Source organism: Miscanthus floridulus, chromosome 18 (genome assembly GCF_019320115.1).
Source record: "Miscanthus floridulus cultivar M001 chromosome 18, ASM1932011v1, whole genome shotgun sequence".
Lineage (NCBI taxonomy): Eukaryota > Viridiplantae > Streptophyta > Magnoliopsida > Poales > Poaceae > Miscanthus > Miscanthus floridulus.
The window spans coordinates 125300192-125311474 of record NC_089597.1 but is presented as its reverse complement, the minus strand read 5'-3'; the positions used below and the strand labels follow the sequence as shown (position 1 = coordinate 125311474).

The window sequence follows — 11283 nt, the reverse complement described above, 5'->3', positions numbered from 1 at the left end:
TAAAATGGTTTCTTCATGATAGCTTATGCTTTTCGCAAACAAGTCAGCTAGCCCACTAAAGAAAGCATTGCATAATCCTTGGTGTCGCTTTATTTTGGATTAAGACGGGTAAGTCTAGCTGAGTACCTTCTCGTACTCAGGGCGTTGTTCCTATTGTTGTTGCAGATTGTCAAATGTACTATGGCTATTGCATTAACTGCCTGTACCCGGCGATAGGTGACAACTAGGACCAAGGGCAATGGTCACTCCGTATCTCTCATCTGATGCTTTTGTTGGAGATGACTACCTACTGGCACTATATTTGAACCAAAAGTGTGTGTGTGGCTTTAAAACTATTTGCTTCCGCTATTTCAGTTTGAACTTGGATTGTAATAACTTTATATTCTAAACTCTGATGTATCCAACTATCATTGCGAACTTTATGTAACATATGACGGTACTTGCTAAACTTGTACAATCTTGGTTTGTATGTCGATTGGTTTGAAATCCTTCGTGGTTTCACGGACTACTGGGTTATACGGGCTTAAGTTTGCTAAATTATCTGCTTTGGTGGAAGATTTCCTTACTTAATCTCGTATAATTGGTTGGTTCTGTTATAGGATTCTCCCCGTTCGAGGGCGACAAGGATTGGGGCTGACGTCAGTGATGTTTTGAGGCTTTCCAAAGCCTATTGTGCCTCCTCTGTCTAGACAAATGCGTTTGTCTTCTTGAGAAGTTTATAGAGAGGCATCCCCCGTTCGCCTAGTCGGGAGATGAACCAGTTTAGGGCGACCAAACAGCCGGTGAGCCTCTGTACACCCTTAACGTTGCGTATAGGGCCCATGTTGGAGATGGTCATTATTTTTTTGGGTTGGCTTCGATGCCGCGCTCGGACATGATGTATCCGAGCAGCTTCCCCTTTGGAACCCCAAAAATATATTTTTTGGGATTCAGTTTGACGCTGAACCTTCGGAGGTTCGCAAATGTTGCGGTCAAGTTTGCGATCAGGTCGCTAGCTTGAGCCGTTTTCACCACCATGTCATCTACATAGACGGCAATTGCTGGTTTTGGCTGCCCGACTTGGTCAGGTTGGTCGGGCGGGTCGATTTGGTCTGCGAAGCATCGCTGCATGCACTGTTGATTGGTGGTGCCAGTGTTCTTTAGACCAAAAGGCATGGTTACGTAGCAGTACGAACCATACAGGGTGATGAATGAAGTCGTGACCTGGTAGGACTCTTTCTTCACGATCTGGTGGTAGCCCGAGTAGGCATCCAGAAAAAGAGAGGATTTCGCATCCTGAGGTGGAGTCGACTATCTGGTCTATGCATGGCAAAAGAAAATGGTCCTTTGGACACGCCTTGTTGAGGCCAGTATAATCAACACACATTCTCCATTTCCCATTCCTCTTTTTCATAAGAATAGGATTAGCTAGCTAGTCAGAGTGGTATACCTCTTCGATAAATCTGGCTGCCAAGAGTTTGGCGATCTAATCACCTATGGCCCTACGCCTCTCGTCATCGAAGCGACGTAGGCATTGCTTGGCGGGCTTTGAGCCCAGGATAACACGAAGCACGTGCTCGGTGACCTCCCTTGGTATGCCCGACATGTCAGAAGGTCTCCACGCGAAGACATCACAATTGACGCGTAGGAAGTCGGCGAGCTCGCTTTCCTATTTGGTCGGGAGCTTGGTCCCAATCCGCACTGTCTTGGTCGGGTCATTAGGATTGATCCCCACCGCCTTGGTTTCCTCGGTTCAATGGAAGGCGCTTGAGGAGGTCGGCTCGTTGTAGTCAGGGATTGCTGGAGTCGATGAATTCCCAAGCTCCGAGAGTTCAACGGAGTTGATGACGGCAGTGGCGAGTTCGTAATGCTCATGGTCGCACGTGTAGGCGTGCGAAAAGGTGCTACCCATAGTGATGACGTCATTCGGTCCTGGCATCTTTAGCTTGAGGTAGATGTAGTTGGGGATCGCCATGAACTTGGTGTAGCATGGCTGCTCCAAGATGGTGTGGTAGGATCCCCAAAAGTCCACCACCTCAAAGGTTAGGACCTCCGAGCGGAAGTTGGCTTGGTTGCTAAACATGACGGATAGGTCAATCTGCCCAAGTGGGTATGCCTGCGTCCCTAGGAGCACGACGTGGAAGGGAGAGCTCACTGGGTGGAGTTCTGATCGAAGGATGCGCATGGCGTTGAGGGCGTCGATGTAGATAATGTTGAGGCCACTTCCTCTGTCCATCAGCACCTTGGTGAGGCACTTCTTGCGGACGATGGGGTCAATGACGAGCTGGTAGTGACCCAGTCGAGCAATGTGGGAAGGATGGTCTCTTTGATCAAAAGTGATAGGGGAGTCCGACCAGCTAAGGAAAGAGGGGATGGCCGACTCGGCGGCGTATGCCTCTTTGTAATGTACCTTGTGCTGGCGCTTGGAGTGGATGGCGTCAGATCCTCCAAAGATCATGAGGCATTCCTTAAGGTCGGGGGAAGCCATCTTCATCCTTGCCCACCGCGCCTCCTTTCTTGGCTACCTCCTCCTTGCCTTTCCCTTCCTTTGGCTTGCCGGCCTGCTGCAGAAAGCACTTGAGGAGCTCGCAGTCCTTATAGAGGTGCTTGACTATAACACCCTCGGTGTTACACTATAAATCATTTGCTAAAACATGTCATGAGCATCATGTTTATGTGGTAATGCATGTAATAAAGAGTGTAGATCAATTTCTAAAATGCAAAACGATCAACGGAAGTGCGAAACGAAAGTTAATTCTATAGTCATGTTATATCACTTAGGGTTTAAAACTAATTTTTATTAAGCAAAAATGCTATAGAACATGTATGTGATACTTGAATAAAGTTTGAAGTACAAACTTAGTAGATGACGATGAAATACCTATGGTCAAAAAATGATATCATTAGCTAACATTTCTAATAGCTTGGAAATCGAATTTGAAGCAAATCCAACACCAGACTTGGTCAACTTCTTAAGTCTGAAAATAGTTTGACAAAGCGATGTTTGGTAATTTTTGTAGAGAAATTGGGTTAAGGAGTGGTGTGGTATTATGGCTTGTTTTAGTAGCCTAATATGTCCTCTTAAGTATAGCAAAGGTGGTTTGGTGATTGGATCAATGGTTTAGATTTTTAGAACGCTTTAAAAACCATGCATGACAAGCTCTCGGTCGGTTTCCTCGCGTGGGCGTGGTCACCGTGCCACGAGGCACATCGTCGCAGCGTCGGCTCACACGCACGCACACACGTGCACTACCGCACTCGGCGGGATGCTAGGGCCGGTTGGCCTAGCCGCTCTGCCCCGCCATGTCACTGTCGTTGCCGTCACAGGTCCGACGCCCTGGCCAGTCTACTGCCATCTAGCCGCTCTGCCTCACCGTGTCGCTGTCGTTGCTGTCGTGTCGTGCCTGCACGCCTACATTGCGCTGCGCTGTGCTACCTCTCCTTGGCCGGGTGGATGCCCTCCGCACGTGGCCATGCACGCCGTCGCTACGCCATTAATGGCACCGCAGCTCCTGGGCCATGGCCTGTTGCCGTCACACTCGCTCATCCCCTGCGCTTGGGATGAGGGTCCCTTGGCCATGGCACCCGCACCCCACCAAGATGCACACCAGTTGAATCTTGACCAAGCCCCACTGTTGTCCCGTCCGCCCACGTGCCCCTGCTTTTCTCTCTCCGCCGCCGTCGCCTTGCTCCCATGAGTACGCCCGAGATAGGTCACCTCTATTCAATTTGTCTCATCCGCACCTATGCTCTCTTGTCTTCTCACCGCCTGTGCCACCCGTAGCCTTGATGACGGCCGGTCGGGCGCCAATTTGGCGTTTCTACCCCGGCGAGCCGTTAAGGCCACGCTTGGCCATGGGCGTGGTTAGCTCGCTCGCTCGTCGCCCACTGCCCAATTCGCTGTACCACTACCTTCGCCTAGATCCTTCCTTCACCCCACGCACCTTAGCCTAGTCGGGAAAAGGAAACCCAGTAAACCATAAAGTTATCATATTCCTTGGAGTCGGGAAATTATTCCCATTAGTCGGATAAGTCTTGCGAGTACATTGTGTACTCATAGTTTATTTACCCCTGTTGCAGGTGCAGCTTGAGGAGTAGCTGTTGTGTGAAGGATTCTTCTGATGGGCACAGACGGATTCTTGTATATCATCGATAAATGTTTATTTTAATTCCACCATTTAATTCCACACTCTGAACTTGGTTCTGTAATAATGTATTTCTAAGACGAGTGCCTGGAGGAAAAATGTGGATTATTCGAGTTCTCCCTTGGGGTGTGCTCAATGGAATCCGCCCGATGTAGCTCGCTCTCGGGGTGCTTAGTGTCTGGTGGAAGACGAGCGCCTCCGAAGGTATATTATTTCAGGCAGTTTTGCCACATTAACGGTATAGCTATGGTTGGTACATGGACCCTCCATGAGCTTGTTGAAGCGGTTGGGCTAGCCCTGCTGGGGCTTCTTGCTTGCGCAGTCGGCCGCGGCAACCAAAGCTGAGTTGGTCGGTCAGCATCGATCCTTCTTGTTCTTCTTGCCCTTTTGTGTAGATGTGCCCTCGCCTTGGTCCTCGCGCTTAGCCTTGCTCCTGTCCCGATCGTTATTGAAGACCGCCCGACCGCCTCCTCGCCAGAGGTGTGGTTTGTGGTGATGTCAAGCAGGTCGTGGGTGGTACGGAGCTTCAAACAGCCGAGCTTGTGGATCAAGGACTTGTAGGTTGTCCCGAAGAGGAACGCACTAATGACGTCCGCGTCGACGACATCAGGAAGGGAGTTGCACCACTTTGAGAACCTGTGGATGTAATCCCATAGAGACTCATTGGGCTCCTGCTGGCAACTCTTGAGATCCCAGGAATTCCCAGGACAGACATACGTCCCCTAGAAATTTTTGACAAAGACCCTCTTGAGATTCGCCCAGTCGCGGATGCTGTCTGGCGGAAGGAATTTGAGCCATGCTTGAACATGCTCCCCCACGTAGATGGGGAGGTATTGGATGATGAAGTGTTCATCATCCACTCCTCCGGCTCGGTAGGAGAGCCGGAAGTCTTTGAGCCATATACCGGGGTTCGTTTCCTCGGTGCATCTTAGCGATGTTGGTGGGCGGTCGGAAGCGCTGTGGGAACGATGCTTTCTGGATGCGACGACCAAAGGCCCATGGCCCTAGGCCATCCGGGCTGGGGCACCGGCCGTTTGGTCGGCCACCATGCCTAGGGTGCGTGTTCTCGCACTCCTCAATGGTTAGGTCGAGGCCCACGCCACCTGGTCTCACCTCCATTCGATAGGCGTCATCATCATGCGGGGCGTGGCGTCGATTGTTGATTACGCTACGCGCATCATGGTTCGGCTCGAGCCGTTTGTGCACAGGTGGTCAGTGTGGAGCGGGCGCCGAGTTGGGCTATGGTGCAGTCATGGCTTCCTGCTTTGCGCTCGACAACTGCTATGGTGAGTGGACAGAGCGATTCGATTAGTGTGGCCCCAGTCCCCCAGTTGGGTAAGAGGCCACGAGCCGGTGTCACAACGCGAAGCTCTTCGCCTGTTGAACGGCGGCGGTCTCCACCAGCGCCCGGAGGTTGGAGTGGATTGCCTGTTCCTGGGGGTCGGTAGGCCCGGGGAGGCCGCATAGAAGCATCGCCACAGCAGCGATATTCTGACCAGCCCGAGCAAACTGAGGGGGGTCATCCCCTCCATCCAGTATGTTACGCTGGACCTAACGGGCACCACCCTAAGTGCCGCTCACCGGATTACGCGCATGTGGCGTAGGGTGCTGCGCCAAGCGCGCCAGCGCAGGTGGCGGCTGGCTCTGTCGCCTTTGTCGTAACTCCTCGTCGTGCTCCTACGCACGCACTAGGGCCTTCACACGGGGATTCGGAGGGGTGTGGGTCTGCATAGACTCCACTACCACCGGTGGCTATCCCGGGACGTCCGCCATAGCGCACTCCCGGGACAGAGGGTGGCCAGGTGCCATAACATCGCCGATGCTGGAGCCGTTGCTTTCGACCTCGTCATCGACAAGGTCATGAAAAGAGGTGGGAGCGTAGCCCGCCATCCCCACGAACTTGGATGTGAGAGGGGGCGGCGTCAACATCCTTCGAAGCCCCCGCGCGCCCGCGTCCACGGGGGACGCGGAGCTGTAGGAGAACCGGTCGCACAGCGGTTGTAGTGGGGACAAAGGGGTCCCTCCGGAGAGTCGGTGGAGGGTGTTAAATAGTGAGTAAAGAACAATATGTACATTACTCACCATAAGGTTTGAGCCCAGCATGGGCTCGAGGCGGAGCGCGAGTGTCTCGATGTTGAGGTCGTCGAGTGGCCTGGGGCCAATGGAGGGTGCTCCTCCTCCAGTGGACGCTGGGACGAGCGCCTCCTCGCGGAGGCGGAGTATGCCGAGCTCGTCGGCGATGAAGTCCAGGCTTCCGAAGAGGAAAGTCTAGAGCGGCACGAAGATGGGAGGAACCCACATCCCAACAGGTGGGAGCGTGGGGAACTCCAGCGAGCTGAAGCGAATCGTATCGCTCGAGCCCGCCATGCCGAAGATGGTAGAAAGGTGGGCCATCCGATGACCAAAAGCGTGAACGCACGGCGTCCTCCCCACGGACGACGCCAACTGTCGGTACGAAAAGTGACCAACAAGTAAATATTTGTAGTTTTACCGTGCGTTGTGATCGGATGTGGCCTAGCACTCAATGACATAGAATTTATACTGGTTCAGGAAACGTGCCCTACGTCCAGTTTCAGTCGGTCGGTGACTTTATTCCGGAGCCCAGGTGCTCGAAGTTTGTTGTGGGGTTACAAACGAGTAGGAATGAGAAGGGGTGTGTTAAAGGCCCGGTCGGACTCTGAACCAAATGGCCAAGAGTGACGGGTGCTCTAACGTGCGCTAAGTATTGGAGCGTATGCTCTGTGTAGCTGTCGAGTTCTAGGGCTATTGAGCTATTCGAGTCCTCAGGTCGTCGAGTCCTCGAATCGTCTAGCCTCTTTTTTCTTTCGAGAGCCAGCTAGCTTTTAGGAGAGAGCTCATCCCATTTTATAGTTGAAGGGATGGCCTTACAAGTCAGAGAGAGAGAGAATGTATACGTGTGCTACCTAGTCTTGTTGCACATGCTATCGGGTACGAGACGGTCATCGGCGCCCATAATACTGTTTATGTCCAGACGCATCCGGCAGGCTCTACCGTGTTCGTCTGATATGGTAAACGTCGGCGCCTACAATATTGTTTGTCCAGACGCATCCAGCAGGCTCTACCGTGTTCATCTGGTAAGGCAAACGTCGGCGCCTACAATACTGTTTGTGCTCTGACACGTCTGGAATGTTGCATAGTGTCCGTCTGGCATGGCCTGGTGGCACTGTCCTGCAGGTGCGCAGGGCATGGCAGGTACGGTCATCGGTATTGCGGTTGACTTGAGCGCCTTACCTTATCCACTCCTGCCTGATCCCAGGGCCCACACCGAGCGGGCGTCCCCGGTCGGTCGTTCCCAGTCGACCCCGACCGTGTCGGTCGGGAAAGGGCAGTGAGCAGAGGTCCGGCGTTTCCTCGATCGGAGAAAGAGGTCGGGGTCGGACTGCGATTCCACCTTGGCCAGGCCCTCCGGTCGGGGACCGGATTGTTGTCCCAGCTTGTCATTATGTATCTGGGCCGGCCCAGACGCGTGTTGTCGTTGCGCCGCCTGCTAGGCCGAGTTTTGCAGGGAAGCGGGTCTAGTGAAGACCCCGGGTTTATGAACCCGACAGTGCCAGTAAGAAACAGTCGGCATTTCTTTTAGAAATAGCATGCATCGGACCTGGTTGCTGTTTCAGCAATTATCATGACCAGAATATACAGGAAGGCAGCAGGACAGCCATAGTGACATAGCTATCGTTTCTAAGATCCAAATGTTCAACATTGCAGAACCAGCAAATCAGCATTTGGCTGTTGACCATAAACAGCTTATAAGCTCTACCAAACAGACCCAAAAAAAAAATACCCACGTTCACTGTCACAGATCCAACAATGTTCCTCCAAAAGAACTAGATCCTTTCAGAAGTGAAAGTATATATTAAACCCAATTGCTTCGTTCGCTGCAGCTGCTGCCATAAGCCGCTGCTAGTACAGTGTTTGCAGTTGCAGCTGCAGCAACTTAAAAAAAAAAACTGTGCCGACCACCCTGAATAATAGGCCAATACCACTGTATAGCTGCTGATTCCTAGACACCAGAACTACTATTATAAACATGAAAGATGAAAGAGCTACAATGAGACCGTCAGTGGTAATCCATTTGCACCAAGCAACAAATAAAGCACTCCTATCCTTTTCACAATAACGTACAGTTGCATGTTACAGGATAATACTACAAGCATGGAATGAATAAGGGTAAAAGATGACCTTTTTTATATAGGACATGATCTCACACCTTACAGAGCAATGCCTGATTCATCTTTCTAGGATTTGGTACTATCCACATGGGGGGTGGCCAGTTGGACGAAATCCGAGGAGAAACAATTTTCTCGCTGGTCAGATTATCCAAGTTAAAAACTCCCATATCACGTTTTTCATGCTTTCCAAAAGCCATACACTCACCATCATCAGTGAAGTAGATATGATTCCCCTTCAGTTCTGGATATTCTTTGGCGCATAGACAGAGTGATTGGTTGAGCCCAAGAAACAGCACATTGTCACCCAAACTACTTACTTCCACAAACTTCTTTGCTGTCAAGTCCACTCTATATACTTTGAACACAACCTTTTCGTGAAGTGGCATAGAGTCTAACTCTGGTTCTGCACCAACTTCTGATACGATCCACCACGCTGGTTCTGCATCATATTCTGATGTAGCCCTGTCCGGCCGGTTCTGAGAAATACTCATCATCGTCTGGTGGGTCGATCTAAGTCAGGTTCGTCACCAGGCACCTCTTCATCCTCCTCATCAGGATACTCAAGATCCCTGTGAATTTGCAGCAGATCACCACATGGAGCTTGGACAATGTAGATTCCACCAGGCCCGCCCTTAAACCCATCCATGACAACTCGTGGTTTCAATGCAGGGTCACTTAGATCGTATGCGTGGATTTCACCATCAACCCGCATTGCATACAGTAGGCCATCGTCCTTAAAGACACAATCTGCATACATAACACCGTCTGGCAACCAAGTCCAGTGGTCATCCCCGTCTCTCGCGAACGAGAGCTGCCGTTATGGATGAGCACAACAGTGTAGGCTCCAGTGGACGGATTATCGGAGGACAAGAACGCCTTCTGAAAGAGATAATCCCGCAGCTTGTGAAGGCGAAAGACTGATGGCGTTAAGCGTTCCGTGTGGGTTGCAGTGTACCACGAGTACTCGTACAGGCGAACAGCACCGTACCAGTCGCGGAGTGGTCTGACCTGCTCGATGGTGGTGACGGACGGGAGGTCGATCTGGTCACCCGTGATGGGGTTGAGGAGGTGGAGCTCGGACCTCCTGTCGACGGTGACGATCCAGCCGTAGGCGGAGCCGATGAGGTAGCAGCTGCGGATAGGAGGGTCCGGGAGAGCGAGCGTGTACGGCTTCTCCTCCGCCCCTGCGTGTACGGTAAAGAGCAGTGCTAGGGTAGGACGTCCGGACGGGGCGCGCGCCTGTACTTCGTTTTCCGTGCGCGTCTGCACTCCGCCCCTGCGTCGGCAAGCCCCCGTCCAGGCGTCCACTACAGCGCGCCTGCGTTTCGCGCGCTCACACGGGTCCGCGCCGCTCGGACGTTGCCCGCGCTGCTAAACCATGCGTGGGACCGCTCGCGCCTCCTCCGTCGTCTGCGCCTGCTTGCAGGCACCCCAGCAGCTGCAGCCGCTGGCTGTGGAGGTGGGTCTCGTTCCAATATTTGTAATACCCAATCTACTGGTGCACCGTTTGAAACATAGTACGAAGGTATATGAAACACTTGAAACATGCGTCTGAAACACTTGCAAAATACATAAAAACACTTAAAAACATTGCAAACATATGCAACGTCCAAATTAAACACTTGCAGTATATGTATGAAACATATGCAACATCCAGATAACCACACTTGCAACATGTGTATGAAAAAATAGATAAAACACTGAAAACGGAAGCTTGCAACATACATGTATAACCATTACAACATATGAAACATCCCGATCTACTTTTGTAACATCCGTATGAAACACTTGCAATATACCTATAAAACACTTGAAACATACGCTTACAACATGTCTTTCTTCTCCTGGACGATGCAGTGCAGAGTGGGGAACGGTTGGTAGCCCGTGGCGGCCGAGGATGGTGGCGCCCTGACAACGGCCATCTGCACCTGTGCCTAGCCTGGCCCCGGACACTGACGGCCCCCTCTCCTACGCGGCGGTCGGTGAGCGCGGTGGAGAGGGAGGAAGGCGGTTGCCCTGCTCAAATGCGGTGGAGATGGAGGAGGACGCGGGGCAAGCAAAGAGTGCAGTGCGCGGGGACTGGCGTGGCGAGAAGCGAGGACATGATGCAGATGAAGGCCACTGCAAGTGCCGACTCGATGGTTGGGTGCAGGCATCGCGGCTGCAACAACAACAAGAAATTGTGCAACGAGGCAAGGAGTAAGAAAAGTGTGTTTGTTTTTATTTTTATATGGATCGTGAGGAGAAGTGAACCAAGATGGTCCATACTCCATGGTGAACGCGTCCGAACGCACGGACGCTTTAACGCACCGTAAATGGGTGACTCCAGCCGGAGGGCCGGAATAGGAGGCACGTGCGATGTAACGACGTTGTTAGTCAGGCGTCAGGGTGTATGTGGTAGGAATTGGCTCGTTCTTATCTCAAGAAACATTTTCGTTGATAGATTAAATCACTTAATGAAATTGTTTGGTTGGATTTTGATTCTCAAATGATTTTTTTATAAAAAGTATATAAATAGAAATGTGCTTAAAAAAAATTGATATTTCTGTGGACAAACAACTTCAATACAATACATTTTAACTTAATACACTAAAAAAGAATTTATGAAAATAATAATTACTATTGGAAATGGGAGACCAGAATCCAAATCACTAGAAACCCTATGTCGTATTTGAGTGCTCACCTACAAAGCGAGAAACATTCCGGCTCAGATCCTGTGGCCAGGAAATTTGTTTGGCGCGGTTTCTAGCGTTTCGTGAATGTGTTTCTCTATTCCAAACCGACCCTTAGTCGTTGCAAAGCGGAAACAAATTCCGTTTGATACAGACTCATCTTCATATAATTAACTATGAACATGGTAGTACTTCCTCCGTTCTAACTATGACTTTGTTTCTTCTAGATACATTGTTTTTATTTAATTAGAATGAAAAGATAAATCATCTTATAATTTAGAATAAATGAAGTACTAC

At 51.0% G+C, this 11283-nt stretch overlaps 1 pseudogene; it reads right to left on the bottom strand.

The window, feature by feature from the left end:
- Window positions 1-2447: 2447 nt before the first annotated feature.
- LOC136524596 (putative F-box protein At5g55150) overlaps window positions 2448-11283 on the bottom strand; it is a 20557-nt pseudogene continuing 11721 nt past the window's right edge.